Raw genomic sequence first — 19,609 nt, 5'->3', positions numbered from 1 at the left:
GCACACCTCCTCTGTCCCGCGCCCGACTGGGCTGGCAGCGGGACCCAGAGAGCAGGGGCGATGCCAGCTGCAGGCTGCCGCCACTGCCACGTAATGCTTTGGTAAAAGGTGAGCCTCCTCGGTGGGGTGGGCCTCCCTCCTCCCCGGTGCTGCTGTAAAAATTCAGGAGAAAGTCCATCTTCCTCTTGTATTGGTATAAAGGCTGGATCCTGTCATGCCTCACCACTGCAAAACTCTCTGATCTCTTCCAAAACACTGTTGACGAAACAGGCAACTACTGTAGCCATTCTTGTCACTCTGACAACGGCCAGAACTGTGTCATTCCTAAAGCAAATGAGCAACAAAGCAAAATATAACAAGAGATCCAGAGCTTCTACTTGAGCCATACTGGGTTGCTTAGTACCAATCTTTATTTCTGCTGCTCAGACACAGGGAATGCTTTGCTACTCTGACTGCAGGTTGACAATCCAGATGTGCTGCACAACATGGTAACACAGAAACATTCAGTCTTAGCACTTTGGGTCTCCTAAATATGGACCACTAACCTATGAACAGTTACCTTAACAACAGGGCAAAATATCTCTCTCAGCAATTATATCTCCAAAATCTAGGTTGGGATTCACAAACATCAGTGTCCTGCAGTAGAATTTAGCTAATTTTCTCTATATACATTCTATTTTTTAATTCTAAACATAACATATATGGAATTTTTCCTTGTATGCAAAAATCTAGAATTCTTAACCTGTATAGAAATCCTACACTGAGGCACCAGAATCCAGAAGGGCAGTCTAGACTTATCCATTATTTTGATGGCACAATTTGGAGGCAAGAGATTAGCAAAGTCCTGACTGAACTTATTTTGTGGTGCCCAAAACCTGTGTCTTGTGTTTTGAGAAGACAGACATTGAACCACTGTCATGGGGGGAGACAGGATGCTAAAGTGCAAGAGAACAAGCCATAGATAGGTATTATAGACACTTGAGAAGATTAGATCTACCAGAGTTTAGATTCCATTTGTAGAAATCTTGCATACTTAGTTGCTGGCATCAAAGTCTGTCACCTTAAGCTGTTTATGTTCTTTAGGTAACCGACAGTGAGAGAAAGGGGTCCTAAGATTGGATCTTAATGCTTTCCAGTTTAAAACTTTAGTTGTTTCATATTTTCTCACACTTTTCGCTGTTCACAGAAGTAGAGCAGGTGACTACATCTAAAGGAAAGCTACATTATAGTTAAAGCTGAATTGTCCTCTTTTCATCTCTTATGTTTTAAATGGTACCTGACATCTCTTATCATTAAAAATCAAGGCACAGCATAAAAGTTCCTAAGCTACTATATTTATGTAGGAGGATGGAGAAAGCACAGATTTTCAAGTACCCACATGGGTGTAGGAAGGTGTTTCTGCAATGACAGTATCCTTATTATGTCAGATCGTTATATACGTTAAAGTGTGCTAAGGTGCAATGATTTTGCTGCTCAGAGTAGATTTTACCAGGACTATAAAAACCAGTGGTGATAAGAGGGGAATTGCATAATGACAGATATAATTAATATATTTAATACGTGCAGCCAGATACAGTGCCTGTCATATCAGGATAGAGCTCATGTGACAGAAATAAGATTTCCATAAACAGCTTGTTTTATGTAACATTTCCACTTCAGTCATAATAAACTGTCAGAAAGATGGGGGGAAAGAGACCTTGGGAAAAGCATGTCCTATACGGAGATTACTCCATGCGACAGCTATTAAAACAGGGATATAAAACTGGAGTCCAATGGCAGGACAGAAAGTGCTCTGGGCACCTCCTTTCTAATCTGCAGACTGCAGAGAGGTGAAGAGCTAAGCAAGACCTCAGTCAGAGTTAATAAGACTGCCCAGGAGGAGCTGTGTGAGTTATCTCTGTTTTGCACCCTTTCAAATAAAGACAGGAAGGAAATGTAATATTCTAATCATTATCTTTTTAAAATGAAAAGATACAGTCTTTGTCCATGTAATCACTTTAGTTTATTTGTACCATGGTGCTGCATCATCATTATGTGCTGATCTAGGCAATTAACTTTACACATGGGACTATTCATGCATACATTTCGGCACATGCTTACATCTTTGCAGCATTAAGAGATTCTTCTCCAGAGTTATTTAACTGCTTACTGTCTCAACTGACTGGTTTTGAAATGTTTCCTGTATTTCTGACTCCCATAACAAAAAGATTATAATGAAATACTAGGGGATTTAAAAAAAAAAAAAATAATTCAATGTGCAGACAAGTTTTCATTATAACTGCAGAAAGTTAAATAGTGAAATCCCATCTCCAAAGTACAATTAACTAAAGTCATGAGGGCTTTGGATTTTTTAATTTAAACTGTTGGATTCATGAACGAAAGTCATCAATCTTATTCTTCTTGACTTCTTTGGAGGATTTTTTTTTCTCTTTTTTTATCATTGTAGACTTTAAAAATGGTTTATGACAAAAAAATTCTAGTCACATGGTAGAATGAAGGTTAATTGAATGACATAGTGGCAGTGAAGAAATATAAATCAGAATACAAAGATTTGTTTATACTGAGTCCCGTTTATATGGTTCTGATGGGTGAAAGAAGAGACACTAAAAAGGTTATCACCTCTCCATTGGAAATTACTAGTTTTGTGTAACACTTTTGAGCACGTATTCATAGCTGAATACATCCTGTTAAAGTGGTTGAATTTATTTATTCCCTAATTCCATGTGCCTCTAAAACAGTTCTTTAAAGAGCTTTATTGTGAATAAGAACTGGGCCTATCACTTTAAATCAGAATTGAAGCCACCGAATCCAATTCAGCCTAGGTAAATTGTGAATAAAATCGAAACTGTACAGCCATCCTGTGGCTGCTTAGAAGATGAGAAATAAGTTGGTGCAGTTCCAAGAGGGGAGGTACTCACTCCCTAAATATTGGTGGTACTAATATGCAGTAGTATACTACTAATAAGGTAGCAGTCTTGGGCAAATAAACAGAAGTTTGAGTGATCTTGGAAGCTGGATTACTCTTTTACCTTACGGATTCATTTTCTAGCCAGTCCCAAGGAATATCAGTTGAACTATCTTGGAGTAAATGACATAGACTAAATGACTTCTTCCAGGACATTCTTTAGGAAATGGAAAAATTCAGCCTCAAGGTCAGCTTGCAAATCCTCTTCTTTTCACAGGCACCTTCTTCTTTCACCTTAGTTTTCAGATTCCATCTCTTTACACTGTTTTGTCACCTGGATCCCTTCAATTAAGTTTGACTGAAGCAAAAGCAATGGAGAGCAGCTCTCTCAAAAATGGCTTTTCAGTGTCTGGGGTGATACAATGCCTTGGGTTTTACAAAGAGGCGCCCATTGATTTCATTCTAAAAACAGCTGTATCAATTGCATCCTATCTATAGAAATGTGTACAAAACAGTCTTTAGAACATTCCCTCTTTTTTGTGCAAAATCAACTCTTAGTACATTTTACTCCTTAGTTTGTTCATACTCTAAATTAGCATGCACTGATGTTCTAAAATGGGAAGCAAAACCCATCAGAATCTTGTACGGGAGAAGATAAGGGACTGTCATTGATTTTGTCTGTTTAAAATTCAATACTTAGACAAACTTTCTGCTGAATGGGTAGCTCAGCCCCAGCAAAGCTAGGATCTGTGGCACTTACATGGCTGTTAAGGTTGTTAGGTCACAATTGTTTCTCTTGGATCAAGTCATTATAAGGTATCGGTTTATAACGCACACAAAAAAATCTGATGACATATTCTAAAGCTACTTAGCACATGTTTTCATTCAAGAGAAATTAGAGGATTTGTGACAGTCATTGACGTTGGGTGGAAAATTTCACGTTTTCAGGTTTTGGTTGCGTAATGAAAATTGAATGGACTCTACATAGCTCAAGTTAAAGGTGGGTATAAGTTACTTTTTCTTGGATTTATTCTTAACTACCTGTCTGTCTACAACTGTCAGAAAGTCTGTTCCCCTCAAGGCACCTTTTACTAGCTTGATTAGATGGGAGAAGGATTGTCCTTCAGTAGAAGAGATCAGAAATCTGTGCACATATTCTGTCTCCTGCTACTCATCAAAACATTAATTAAGAGTGCATGTGAAATCACTTACCCTCATGTTACATACAATATGAGTCACAGGATCTTTAAAGTGACTTGTCTAACATTGCACATAAAGTCTGTAGCTGAACTGAGAAGGTCTCTTTCATCTAACATCAATGTCCTGTTAAATAAACACTTTTTCTACATTAATATGGTTTCTGTGGAAACTGCAAGAAAGGATTATCATCAGAAAAGACTAAGTTTTTCTAGGAACTGTGATTCTGTGGCTCCACAGCAGATAATTCCCAGCCAGTGAAGACCCTGGGACACATCTACAGACCCACAGTCACCCAGCAGCTCTGTTCATGAGTATAATATACAGCACTGAAATGCCTGATTAAAACAAGTACACCTCTGTTACAAACATGAATCTAATACTTGTAAAACAGTTCCTGTGCATTTCTTGATGCAGTAGCACAGTGCTAAACAGGCTGTCATAGAGATCTGGGGAATTTAAATCAGATGAAATGACATTCAGTAACCCAGAGGATGAGTTTTGTAGACCCATCACCTCTAATTCACTAAAAGGAGATGTCACCCAGCTGGGAATCTGGGGCAGAATGTAAAACCGGAGCGGTTTTGAACTGTATGGTGAAACACTGTGTGTATGAAATAATTATATATTCATCAGACAATCATTAAAATATTTGCCTTCTTTACCTTTTTTCTTTCTTTCACAGGCTCTTTACTAGGGACATAGGAGAGTTCAACTGTACACACTTTCCAAAGTGATTTGGGCCAGTAGTGGTGTGTCAGCACAGTTTCCTTTGAGAAGGAGCTCTCCCAGCTTAGTAGAAGGAAGGAATTTAAGCCGTTAAAGGAGAGTTTTCTGGAGATGGTATCTGTCTAGGATTGTAACCTGCTGACTAAGATCTAGATGTAAAGAAAAATGATCTTGACAGGGGGTTTCCATGGGATTCAGGATTAAACAAGAATGAAGAAAAAGTTTTCCCTACCATGGAGTAGAAAGGCTTGGAACTATTTGCTTTTGGGGGGCAGAAGGAAAGAGGGCTGGGGACTGAAAAGGCTGGAGGCCAGCAAATTATCATTCTGAGCAGGGCTGTTGTTTTATGCTAAAAAGCAAAGGGGGAGAACATTTTAATGGAACCTGTTATGTTTGTTTCCATGAAGAAGGAAAACAAAGCCAATAGTAGTCTTCTTAATCATGTAGGCAAGCATTACATTTTTCTACCCACTTTTGTCCTTTTTTTGGTGATAGAAAATGCAATGTTGTGATGATGACAGCATAGCTTGTTGGAAAAGGGTGAGGAAGAGACCAGAGAAGGATTGCTGGGGACTGACGAGGCTAGGAAGTGTCAGTGGTGTTCATGGGGGTAGAGGAGCTTAGGAGGAATCGGGGATTATTTTGCTGCGCTGAGGTTGTGAGAGAGAAGATGGGACAGTTCAGTAGGGCATGAAGGTAATGGCAAGTGAGAGTGTTTGGAAAGTAATGCATGGTCTCCTTGTCTCTTGCTTATTCTTGCAAGTACGCATGGACTTGCTACAAATCCAAGCTCTTACACATGAGTATTTTGAATACGTGAGGGGAAGAGAAGGGTCACATAATGCCATTATTTCCATAAGAAGGGAAAAGAAGACATAGTGTTGGATAGAAAATTCAGAAAAACCTTGCTGAGGACTTTTCATTTTGATGCCAAGGGGCTGTGAGTTAAAAAGTGTTGGGGCAAAGACTGCCTTGTGCACTCCAGCCTGTGCATTAGGAGGAACAGAGATCCATGTTGATCCATTAAGTCCCTGTTTCATCTGACCAAGTAATCTGCTCCCCCACCAATCTAATAAGTTAAGTTATTATGTATGCTGTTTATGAGAAACTGAGGCAGGAACAGGGTCTTATACTGAAGGAGTGAGTCCTTGTTGAACTCTCCAGCTTCTCTCTGTCTGACGTGTATAGTAGGATCCACATCTTAGCATCTTTTAAGGTTTCTTAGTAGAAGAGGATGCTCTGAAAAAATCAGGACAGGAGAGGAAGATTTCCACATCACCTCTGGATCTAAGTTAGAAGGAAAGGTTCTATCTAGGACCTTTGCCTAGATGATTGCCAGAAGATGATCTTCAGTAATACACTAAATAGATGCACTTTGAATAGATACACTTTGAATTTCTCACTCTCATTTTGAACCACTAGAGAAGTTATTCCATAGCACTATAGTACGTCTCATAGCTCCACTCCAGAAGCCATGAACCTATGGAGAGGTGTTATAGAGGTATATAGCATGCTTAGAGCAGCACCACAAGTTAAAAAAGCCATTGCTATGCAGTGCTTTCTTACACTCCACTCAGTAATCAATAAATCTACTGAGACAGTGAGCATTTTGTTCAGACCATTTCTGAAGCCCGCCTACGATCTTGAAACAATTGCACTTTAAGTAATGGACTACCATACTAGGTGTGAGCACACAAAAGTTACCAGATACAGTTCCTAGCACCAGGTATGCCACAAGGATCTCACTGACATCTTCTGAACGCATCTCATTTTCAACTTGTCCTCTGCAATAAACTAAGCAGGTTTAAAATTACATTTATGTTGTCTCTGCTTGCAAGAAGTCTCCACCAATTTACTCTGCTGGTTGGGATGAACACTAAGCATACTGATCTGAAATAAAAAGAGGAACGCAAATCTTTATTCCAAATAATTCATTCAGTGTAACGCCCGGGAAAAATCCTGACTTTGTCACCTTTTTTTGTTTTAATACATTAACCTTGGATGTTCAAAACAAAGCAAAAGTGAGATAACATCATTACTGTCTTGCTATATAAACAGAATGTATAAACAGCCTCTGCAGGATAGTAAATTAAAGTGCTCTTTGAATTGCATGACTTACATAACCTGTCTGACATTCTGCCATCTTTCAGTCTCTGGCCGTCACTTTGTGGGGTAAGTTTCATATTCCGCAGAAGTCCATTAAATCGAGATTCAATTAAACCCCTCCAATCTGTATGCAGTCAAAATATTTTCTTACAGTACAAGCTGTATTAGAGCATTCTCAAACCTAAAATGCCATGAAATGAGCGTCTAACTAGAACCTCAGTACCTTATAAGTCTATCATCATTTTTTAGAATCCTGCAGCGCGTTCAAGTAATAGAGGTTAGAAGGTGTCTTAGTAATATCAGCCCTCATACAGTACAGCACTTAAGTGCGTGTTCAAAATTCACCTGATGAGTAACGCTCTCCTGAATGAGGATGAACCTAACACACGTACAGCTAAATATGCACTAAAGGGCTTTGCTGAATCAGAGCCATTACAGCCTCCATAGGGCAGACTCACAAAGCTCACGTTTGCCTAAATGGGAGCACGGCCTGAACGAGGGCTAGAACAAACCTGCACATGTTAAGTGGCCTGACAGACTGTATAGCTCATGCATAACAGGGATTTGTGCTGCTGCAGTGCGTAGGAATAGTGCCAACCCCGAAGGCAGCACTCGAGAACCTCAGGACCAGTATCGGCTCCCATTTTTGGCATCTGATACACTGTAGTCCAGGCTCCAGCTGTTGCCTGCTCATATTCTTTGGATGAGTCATGAAAGAGGTAACAGCTGGGACAAACCCTGTTAAGAGTCATAACCTGGAGCCTGTTAGGATAGTTTTGCAGATGAATAAGGAGCGTGGTTATTTTCCCTTTGCCAGCTCTTTTAATTAAATCAGAATCTATCTCCCACTGAGTAATTTTTTCCACTGATGAGATGCATTGTGTCTAGCAAAGTCCTTCAGCATGGGGCATCTGGGCTGTTACTTGAGGAGATTTGGAACTGCGTTTTCTTTTGTTGCATTATACTTTTGGAAGACAGTTATTAAACTTTTGTGCCCAATGTAGAGTACAGAAAAAATCATAAAAAATTCAAAATAAAAATGAAACTATTTGGGGACTAAACTTTAATTATTCCAATTTTTTCAATGTTAGCAAGAATAGGAATTAATGGTTAACAAAAAAAGTTTTCCTTGAACCGTACCTGCCTCCATCAACCCATTTTCAATGCCAAAATGTAATAATCATTTTTATAAGAAGCATACGGTATGGAGAAAGTGAAAAAGGAGTCCAAAATGGTAAGCTCAGAGGGCATAAAGTTGAAAGAGTGATTTGTCAACATGTCTAGAAATCATAGTTTTTCTTGGAATACACCCAGCAAATTGTTAGTTTTTGTAACACGTGATTTTATTAAAGATCTATAGTCTGATACCTTTCCTTTTCTAGTTGATAGAAATCTTTCTACTGAGTGGAACGCAAGTTGAATTGGGTATAGCTGTGTAACAACTATTAGTTGGTCAACAGTTACAGCTGAGACAACACAGGGTGTATTGCTCGACTAAAATTCTACTACATCCGACCACAAAACTGAGACCATTTTTGGTCAATAATTTCTGTATATTGATGACAGTTTAGCAGCAGTAGGTAGATCTTCTGATCTGCTGTCTGGCTGGGAAAGTTGTCCGGTCACGTCACTGTCGTGGGATTAGGGATCTTACGCAAAAACGGCCAGTGTTAACAGCAGGAGGAGGCCAAAGGCACCCTCGTTCTTTTTTCACCTACTAAAATACCATCTGGGCTTTGTATGAATGTACTCTATAGGTGTAATATTATAAGTTGGAATTCTGGCCTTACAGCTCTGAAGAGCAAGTGTATCTTAAACAACCATCCCTAGAGACACACCTTGAGTCCTCTGGACTGCTGTTTGCTCTTGGTGCATGTGGTTCCCCTGGGTTTTAGTCAGATCAGTTCACATATATCTGACAAAGAAAGGAGGTCCCACTGGCAAAATCTCCCCTCAGCCAGGTACTGCCACGCTTCGTGCCAGGAGAGCTCTGCTTACACAGGTAATTGCCACCTGCACATGGTGGAACAAGATAGTGCACTTAGGTTTGCATCTGAGTCTTAATGATCTGTGCTATCATACTGTACTGCTATTCAGCTCTCTGACTCTTTCTAATTAAATGTTAAAAATAACAGCGTATCAACAAAGCTATATTCCTTAGCTAAATTGTACAATGATTAATTCAGTAGCGTTTTAACCTGGGTGAGCAAGAAAACAATGTGTCTCAGCAAAAAAATGGTGAGGAACATCTTAATTGCAACTGTCTTGAGATAAAATACTGAGGGTACAAGAAGGATTACAAATAATGATATTAAAATTGCATCCATCTGGCAGCAATTACTGTAGTTGAGCAATAAAAAAAAAAAAAAATAATCCTATACCTTCCCAACTAGAAGAACAGTGAGTACTAGCTAATAGTAGAGACTGATTTTGTAATAATTTCTAGCCATAATTTCTAACCATCTAACTATTGCCATATTGCAATAGTATTTTCACTTCTGCTTAGCGCTTTCCACTTGAAAAGGTGATCACAAAGCTGTGTTTTGGTTTCTGATTCAAAGCTCAGTACCCAGCATGAGTTCCTGATACATTTTTTGACACCGTGTGCTATATCTCCGTGTGATAATTACACCAAGCTACTTTAAAAACTGCTTATTACTGCATAATTATTTTTTTGTGTGTGGAGAGAGAGAAAATCAAAGCATCTTAAAATAAAGCAATAGTAGTCTAAGAAATGTGTACTTTAAAAGCCTTCACAGACTCTCTCGTGCCTTCCTTAACATGCGTCTGAGCATCCCAGCCTCTGCTGGAAGAGAGCGAGTTATCTTCATGGGACTGACATTTTCTTTCAGAGCTGGGACTGCGCTACTCTCAGAGAGAGAGAGAGAGCCTCCATCAGACCTTTGGTAGGGGAGGAAGAGCACTGCCTTAGGCCACCTCAGCCATCTCTAGGAGACTTCATTGCCACTTGCTTTTTATATTTCTTGTTTCACTGGGTCTCAACAGGCTGTCTCACATGAAAACACGATTTCCCTCACCATTGTTCCAAGCTTTCTCAGTTTAAACCATACCACAGAAGTCACTGATTACGCTTTGCATCTTTTGACGGCTTTAACACTACCATGAAAAAAAAAAAAAAGTGGAAACTGTTTTCATGACCTGCCAGCTGTTTCAGGATGTTTCCCTTTTAGTACATTCGACATAAGCCTTTTCTCCCAAGTGTAGGAATAATTTTTAATGCAGTTCAGCTGTATATTTTTCTCAGAAATTAACTTTTAATCTAAATTAAATGTCCTCAAAACAGTATTTTCCTTTTGAAAATGAAATGCTAAATGTACACGTATTTTTTTAAAAAGAAAATATTTTAAAGTTATTATTAGACTGAGGTTAAAATATAATGTAAATGGTATAATACCTGCAACATGTCTACATGAAAAATGGTGACAGTTCAGAAACAGATGCTTTTATGACAAAATATTTTGGAGAAAAAAGAGAGGTCACTTAAATATAATAAACAGAAAACATATTTTCCCTCTGGCCATGGTACCTCATCTCACTTCAATAGCACTCTAAAAATAACAGCATAGATTTCTCCATACTCTTCCATGATATTTGGGAATTGAAAGGAAAAAATAAAACATCATTGAAATAAGCATATTTTAATTGGTTCCCAGCTCATGTGGTCAAATGCAACTCAACACAGCTCAAACAAATAAATTTCTGTCATTTACAGACTTAAATAGACTTAGAATTAAGCATTGAGTGCATTAATCTGTTTTAAATCTGGTAGATCTGAACCAATGAATCTAACCAAGAACCCAGGAATCTAACCCAAGAATCTAACCTGTGGGAACAGATATGAATAAAAGCCTCCTGCACCCATGTTTCACTACGGGATAATTATGGCTTTTAACTTTGCCTACTCCTACCACTTCACATACACCTTTTTATTCGTCAGCTATTTCTCAGAGCTGTAGTACCTCTGGGAAAACCATCACCCCTGGAAGATTGTCTTGTCATTCATAATTCATTTATGGTTCCCCTCACTGTAGATATATATTACACAGTAAGATATGGAATTTGAAGAATATAGAAAAAAAGCCCATGTTGTTTACAGGAGATTGTATTTTTATATTGTATCTGTTTTGGCATTGCTTAAAATTATTTAATGTTCCTCCTTCTTGTCACTGATTTAGAAGGACTATTTGCACTTTCAGAGAAGGTGGTGATTGCCCCTGTTAAGCATTCGAATAATTTAAATATGTCAACTGAAAGATGTTCTTACTTGTTTAGGATCTAAACAAAGCCTTTTCTGAAATCTTCCTAGTATGCAGACAGATAAGCTATTTGTATATGGCCCTGTCTGTATAATATTGATAAAGAACAAAACAGGGCATCACAACTTGAAAAAAAACCTCAAACAAAACTACAAACCAGAAAACATTCACCAGAGTAAAATCTGCAAGGCTAGTGAAATATACCAAAAATTTACTAAGCCAAATTTATAGTCACATTTAAAGGTAAACTTAAAAAAAAAACCCATCCAGATATACTTTGTATTCCCTTATATCTCTATAATCACTATGCAACTGAAAGTAGTGTGCTGTCAGCAGATATAAAAATGAAACACATTTGTGACAAGGTAAGTCGTTTCTACACCACATGCTCATGTACAACCCCTGCATTTCCCGAGCAGCATAAAGAGATCTAAGTATATATAAGAATCAGAATATTTGAGTAAGGGGCTTCCTGTGCCATTGGATTGAGGGTGAGCAGTGGCAGAGTCAGTTTCCAGATTTGCTGATGAGGCAGAATCACAAAGTGACAGGATGGTTGAGGTTGGAAGGTACCTCTGGAGGCCATCTGGTCCAACCCACCTGCTCAAGCAGGGATACCTAAAGCCAGTTGCTCAGGACCATGTCCAAACAACTTTTGAATATCTCCAAGGATGGAGAGTCCATAATGTCCCTGGGCACCCTATGCGGATGCTCAGTCACCCTTACCATAAAAGTGTTTCCTGATGTTCAGACAGAGCCTCCTGTGTTTCAGTTTGTGCCCATTGCCTCTTGTCTTGCCACTTGATGCCACTGAAAAAAGCCTGGCTCTATCCTCTTCACACCCTCTCTTCAGGTACTTATGCAGATTGAGACCATGTGAGCCCTCTCACAAGGCTCTTATTTTCATAACACATTTCCCATTTGTAAGACAGAAATAATCGTCGTGCTTTCCTTTTTGTCTGATCTATTTAGAGCGTGCCCTTCTCAGAGGCTGCTTCTTGCTACACGTTAGCACTGTGCCCTTTGTTCACGTAGAAGCAAGCAGCAAGTGTTGTCACTCCGGGTCTGAAAGAGTGGTGTTTTGCTGTGATGCCAGCTCAAGGCACAATATTCTGTGGTTTTGGACAGACATGACAATGCTTCGGCCCAGAGCTTGTCAGCAAGAGAGTATCCTCATTAAGAGGAAGGTCCCCAACTGTTTATTGGATCTAAGCAAAGTTTCCTTGTGAGATGGTTCATAGTAAGCACCCCAGCTCTTGAGGACAAGCTGTGTCCCTGACTTCGACTCTTGTTTCAAGCAGGCTAAAGGCCTCCAATTAACTGAAGAGTCATTAAAAACCAGCCTTTCCTTTTCTGGAAATAAAGGAGTGCTTTTGGGTTTAAAATTTTGCTCTCCATTTACGAAAGTATACAAAGAGAAACATTAATTACAGATTTTTTTTTTTTTCATCCTTGCTGCTGGGCAGAGAGAATGCTGTATAATCTTGAGAATTCATAACATGTCTGTAGGCATACAGTTTTCTGAATTTAAATAAACAAAACAATTAGTAGCTTGACAAAAAGGGCTGAAGTTATTTCTTGTTATTCAGTTTCCAAAACAACCAACTATTATTCAGTGTATTTTAGCTCCGGAACAACATTTTTCAAATTAAATTAATTCAAAGAGATCACAGGAAAATGCCTCAGGATGAGGTAAATACAGTATAATCTCTGACACAAGCTATTTTAATAGGCTTCAATCCTTCATGTTGCCATATAAGCATAAATCACAATTTGAAATTATTTGATTAGTAATGCAAAAAGAAACAAATAAGAAGAGCAGTACAAACAATAGCTATAAATAGATAGGGTCAAACAATTTTAAGAGAACAGTTCTTTCAAGAAAATATAAATCGCATGGGAATGACTCGATTTCAATAACTTTTAATTAAAAAAAGGTGAAACATTTGCTTTATTTCCTCTTAGTCATTTTGTTTTCCTTTTTTTGTGGATTGATGTGAAATTATTCTATATATAATAATAACAACTCTTAACTTGATGTTGATGTTCTGTGGCAAAAGGAAACATTTTAACTTGGTTCCAACAGGACAGAAATCAAGTTGGAAGCATTTCTCACAGGAAGGAACGTAAGGTTTCTGACACCCTCCACAAGTTATCATATCATCGTCTTCAACAGGCACAGAGATTAAGGTGTAGGCCAACTAGTTTGTCTGCCCTGTGCACAACTTGAAAACTAATGTTTTCCACGTGGAAAGAGATTCCCTGACTTAAACTCTTAAGTCAGGTACAAGACATTTCCTGCTTCACTGGTCAATGTGCAAAAGAAGAATCATCCCTCTTCATGCTCTGAACACCCTATGTTGTTCCTCACTCATCCTCTCACATCTTCCTTTTGTCACTCCTCAGTAAGTAAAACAGAAGTCTATCAACAGATTGTTCTGGTATTATAGAAATGCTCATATCTATGAACAATTCTGTTCTATTTTGACTTCTTTAAAGTCACATTTGTTTGAAAAAATATTTTAAACTATCAATTTCTTCCTGTGTGTGTCTGGAGATAGTGGTGTCAAGTATTACAGACTTGGTCCTGCTGTCACTGAAGTCATTCAAAAAACGCCTGCAGAGATCAGGTACGCTGGAATAGCTGCTGCGGTAAACCCAACTACAGGATTGTCGAAATTAAATGATAACAACATTGTGGAGTATACTAATTTTCTACTAGGAGGGAGTCCATCCCACTGATTTCATTGGCAATGTGGATGGAGGTACATATCTACTTACTATTCCAACACCACCACAAAAAACTATTATGTCAGCAACATACAGCTAAAACAATTTTGGAAGAACAATCTGGATTTTCATCTGCCGTGTGTATCAGCAGTGAAATTGCCAGCTAAACCCTAATTGTGGATTCTTTATGACAGGTAATAATAGGAGATGCAGGGAAGAGCACAGCTTGTATTTCAGCTACCATGCTGAGCTGAAAGAGCTAGCAGCTTAAAAAAAATAACCAAAACTATGTTTTGATTTGTAAGCAAAGCACATTTTATTTGGGTGTCACCGAGAAAGAATACACAAGGGACCATACTGTAGATGGAAGCTGACCCTGGGGAAGTCAATAGGAATTTTCCCAATGACTTCAGTGGAACCGGGATTTCATCCAATATCTATTTTCTCAATATCCCGCAGCTTTGCAGGCTTATAAAAAAAAACCCCAAACAATACTCATAAAGAACACAAGAAAGACTTCTCTGCAGAGATATATCTTTGTTTCTTTGTCAAACACTGCCTTGCAATGTAGGCATGTGCTCCTACTGACTTTGGCGGGAGCAGGGCATACTCACGCGGGGAAGAATTTGACCCCTGAGCTTGGTGCCCACTCAGTGGTTTGGCACACAACCGCCAGACCCTTTGGATAGTGGTCTTGTTCCTTCTGCCTATGCATTGACGGGAATTTGACATTATATCCACAGCTAATCTAGCTCTTGATAGGTCTCTGAGCAAAGCACAACCTCAGATAATAAATGAAACTAACTCTTTTAAATGCATACACCCAGCTAGAAGTTTTGTGACAGCAGATGGTTTCTAAGTTAGCTTTGCTGTAATGTAGCATAGTATATTTTGTTTTCATCAGTCTACTGTAACTTTCCCTATAGCTAGTTTTGTGCAGTAACTGTCTCAGTAAATCTCTCATTTAAAAATGTGCTGGAGCTGATGATGGAACTTGGAAACACACAGCAGGGTTTTTAAGATGAATCTCAGACACATTTCCTAGAATATGAAGCCTGCTCAGGTTAGCAGTTTTAAATATAGTCTGGTTAGGAATGACTTTTGCCCTCACTTCATTGTAGTTGTCAATTATTTAGACAGGCATCTGACATTCCCAAGCATGGTGTCTCTTGTAAAGTCTCATGCCTGGCAGCAGAGAAGAGGTCTTTGAGCTCATTTTTTTCTGTTTTGCACCCACCAAGCTCATGCTCAGAGAAAGTATGAAGTGATTCCAAAATGTCACAAAGCTGGAATGAAGTCATCTCACCTCAAGAATATGTGTCATGGATAATACAGGCCAACAGGAAGGGGACCTCTGGACCAAATTCTGCTTTCTGATGCATAATATTGTTTTTCTTTTTTTCTGTTTACTCTTTTCAATGACAAAGTAAAGGTGTATTTGTTCCTCTAAATCTTAAGCCAGGTTTTCCCTCACTGTAATAAATGATTTAGACAAATATCCTTAATTTTTATTCCATGGTCTTCCTGCTTAATCTTTGTCTAAAGGTTTCCATGATACAGAAAAGTGTTTATTACGAAAAACTTCAGTTAAGTATGTTCAGAATGTGATTCACATACATTTGTCAACATGCCACCTCCTTTTTTTTTTTTTAATATTGTATGTTGATCCTGCAAAGTACAGGAGACTTCTTATTTATTTTGAGGGTGAAATTTTAGATGAAGAACCCTTTGATCTAAAGCTTCATGGAAAAGCAATAAAGTTCCTAAACATAGATCCAGTAACAGCTACTTAAAAATATGGATTTTGATGGAATTCAACTTTTCACTCCTTATTTTTCAGAGCATTTGGAAGGAAGAATCTTTCAGAGTCACTGGTCCTTTAATTCCACATCCTTTTTTTTTTTTTTTTTTTTTTTCCAGTGCCACCACAGGACTGTTTGATACCGGTGATCTCTTAGAATATAATCATCTTTTGGAAAAGGAAAGGATATTCAGAGTCCAGTTCTGCTCTCCATCATAGTGATCCAGTCTGTAGTCTCCCTCAGCTTGAGGAAGCCTCTGAGTTCAGCAGCACTTTGCTGCTCCACACACTGGCTGTTAGGGGGAGACCTCATCTCCTCCAACGAACTGAGTGGCTGGGACTTGAAAAAGAAACCCAAGTAGTAAAAAAAAAAGGAAAAAATAAAAGCAGCAAGTTGTTTCCTTCTCATCGCTTCTACAAAATTAATTTCCCTAAATTTATCTACTCTGAAGCTAATTTCCAAGCAGCCTCTTCTTAGTCTTTTCTGCATTAACTTGTGGGACAGAGCAGCGAAGGTGTCTCTCAGTGGCATGCACACTGGTCTGAACCTATACCAAGAGGCTGCCCACCATTACTCCGCCTGATCCTTTTGATCCCAGGAGTAAGAGGCAGCTGATCCAACTCCCCATGCGCTGCTCATTACACAGTCTGCTCTGCCTTAGCTACGCTGACTCAGTCTTGAGTGATATTTGATTGTGGTCTAAAAGAGCTAACGTTGCTAATTATTTCAGCTGCTAATTATTCTTGTGGACACTCGGTCTCTCAGCTCCTGGGAAAAACACAGATTGGTCTTGTACTTAGTTTTTGGTCTGAGACTCATTTTAGCCAATGGGAGGTGCCTTGTGTCTGCAGAGCATTAATGAGTGAGTTGGTATCTGAGCAGTTTTAATAGCATAAGTGTTATAAAAAATGCAGTTCATTTGTATGAATGTGCATATACACAGCCTAACGATACTAGTTACACTAGTTTCTCCTGTCACTAACAGTCTTCAAGCTTCACCAACAGCTTAGGCACTGAACTTTGCAACCTTCAGATCAATGACAGATTTAATGTTGCTGTACATTGTCTTAATACTAGAGGGGAGCAAAAGCCATCTACCACTGGTGCCAGTCAGGACAACCAGGTCTGTCTGGCAGTGAAGCCAGCTCTTGAGCTCTGCAGAGCATCTTGTGTCTACAGTTTCATTAAAACCCAACTCCTCTGCTCCTGTTCAGGTCCTCATGGACTACAGGGCCAATGCTGAAGATTTTGTCTTCTGCATAAGGTTTTGTCAGATACCAAATCAGCTGGGATTCATGTTCCGGCAAGTTGTGCCCTGTAGGTTAAACTTTATTCATGAGGAGAACATCAGTCACGCAACCGTTGCCACGCACTTTTCACAAGCGGGTAAACTTGTTTCCAAAAGCATTACTTCATAGTGACTGAATTCATGTTCTGCAATAATGTTGCTAATGTGTGAGTATAAATGACAAGGGTGGGGGAGGCCCGAATGACCGACCTCTGTGGGAGGAGGTCAGGTACTACCCTATGCCAGACACAGCCAGTTCCAGCCATCTCCACAATGGACCCATCACAGGATGCAGCTGAGCTCAGCAGTGGCATTGGTGTTGCCTCTGAAACAGAGGAGTTTGTGGCGGCTCGGTGAAAACATATTTCAGGAATTAGAGAAAAGGAACAGCAAGGTCAGGAGAGCAGAAGGTGCTCTGTGCTGGAGCAGAGACACCCCCATAAGAACTGCAGCCCGTGGAAGAGCCCACGCTAGAGCAGGTGCACCCCAAAGAGACTGCAGCCCATAGTATTTAAATTTCTGTCATTGTTGTTTTACAATACCTGAATCAGTAATTAAATGTTGCAAATGAAGTTAAATTCTCCAAGTCGGGTCTGTTTTGCCCATGAGAGTAACAGCTAAGTGATTTCCCTGTCATTATTTTGACTCACAAGTTTTCTCTTCTTCCTATTTTCTGCCCTGTTCCGCTGGAAGGCGGGGAGTGAGCTGTGTGGGTGCTTGGCTGCTAGTCAGGGCCAACCCACCACGCAATGCTCATTTTTTGTAAGAATGATTTTTTTCCTAAATATTTCTTGTACATTGTATATATTTTAACTCCTTTTAAAATACAAGAAAGTAGACTTGACAGCAATGCATGATGGAAATAGAGAGAGGCAAAGTAGTTTGTTAGCTCTAAATACCACCAGGTGTATGGGTGTAGTTAACGACAGGCATCATGCAAGGTATGAACACATATTTGGGGTCCTTAAACTCTGACAGAAAATTTAACCACTTAAAAATACATACATATGGTTAAGACTTTCTGACAGAAGCACAAGTATCAATTTTCTGTCTTTCAAATATTTGTCTTTTCAAATATTTAAGGCTTTACTGGTTACATATAATTTTCATTTCGGTTCCAAGTTACCTATTGTGGTTAGTTTCTTCTAACCATATAGAAATTAATTCTTTAAGGAAGACTACATTGCTAGACATGCTTATGTGCAGTCAGCCAGCTATCAACATCAGGCTCAAATATTCATATTTCGTTCCATCTCAAAATATGTCTAGTCCTTCTTTGTCTCTCTACAAAAATAACAGTTGAATTCCTCCAGTCACAAGTTATGAGACCTTGCTTGTTTTTATCTGAACATTGCATATGCCCAGGTATATTCAGTATGTAGCCTTTTGCTATTTCAGCTCAGACAAAATTCAGTATAGACAAAACTGCTGCAGCTCATCTGTTCGGTCATCCAGAACAGCTTTTTATGTTTCTTGACCTCTTTGTCCCATTTTAAATATTATTAGAAACGGTTTTTCCTTTCTCTCTAGTGTGCCTTCTGCCTCTATTTACCCTCAATTTTTAGTTATTTCACTCTTTCATTGCACCTTGCTCATTCTGAGGATTGCTTTTTCATGACATCTATATTATTTAAGGTGAGGTGCTCTAAAAGTAATAATGGCAATATGTTGTATTAAATATGACATTTTGCCAAATACAAATATAATAGTTACTGACCTCTCTAAATATAAGGGCTGATCAGAAGAATATTGAGCAAAAATAATGGAACTTACTATTAGACTTTGTAAACGTCATGTGCTGTACAACTTTTTTGAGAAGACTCACTTCAGTTTTCAATTTTCAGTTTCAATTTTCTTTTTTTTTTTAGAGTCAGCTCTAGAATATGAGTCTTCCATGAGTGATTGTCCAACTGGAGACATTGCTGTGTAGACGCTTTGAAGTACAAAGAAGTATCTTTAAAAATAAAGCCCTGCATACATTTCAGAGAATGTTCCACACCAGCAAGAACCCATACAGATGAGCTGGTAGGTGACAAATCTAAAAAAAAGAGGGAAGAAGCATCCCAGTATAAAAATCTCTCCTGAAGAGAGTGGTTAAGTTGCAAAGTACATGACAAAAGAAGAGGTTTTGGGACAGTAAGAACTGATTTTACCTTACATTTGTTAAAAGGGGAAAAGTACATGAAGAGTTTAAATTTTTGTTTGTTTCTGTTAGTAACTAATAATTTCCATAATTAAATTTGTCTCAATACACATGGGCTTCAGGCACCTTATGATGATGATGAGAAAGTGGTTTGCTGTATGCATAATGAAACACCCTGCACTGGTATTTCACAATGTTATTTTTGGAAAACCTTAAATAAACTCCAAGAAATTAAAAGCTATATGCACTTCTTAAGCTTAAAAACAGTTTTAAGCACATCAAGAATGAGTACTCCAGTATTTTTATTTTTCCTCAGTGTCTTAGGACAGGGTGGTTCAGCTCAAAGCATCCAAAAGCATTTCCAAAGTGCAGGAAAAGGAGCTGGGATGTTTGCTGCTGATTCAGATAGGGTGCAACATGTTGAGTCTTGAT

Source organism: Charadrius vociferus, unplaced genomic scaffold, assembly GCF_000708025.1.
Source record: "Charadrius vociferus isolate BGI_N301 unplaced genomic scaffold, ASM70802v2 scaffold262, whole genome shotgun sequence".
Classification (NCBI taxonomy): domain Eukaryota; kingdom Metazoa; phylum Chordata; class Aves; order Charadriiformes; family Charadriidae; genus Charadrius; species Charadrius vociferus.
The sequence above is the reverse complement of the archived record's forward strand: the minus strand, read 5'-3'. Positions refer to the sequence as shown.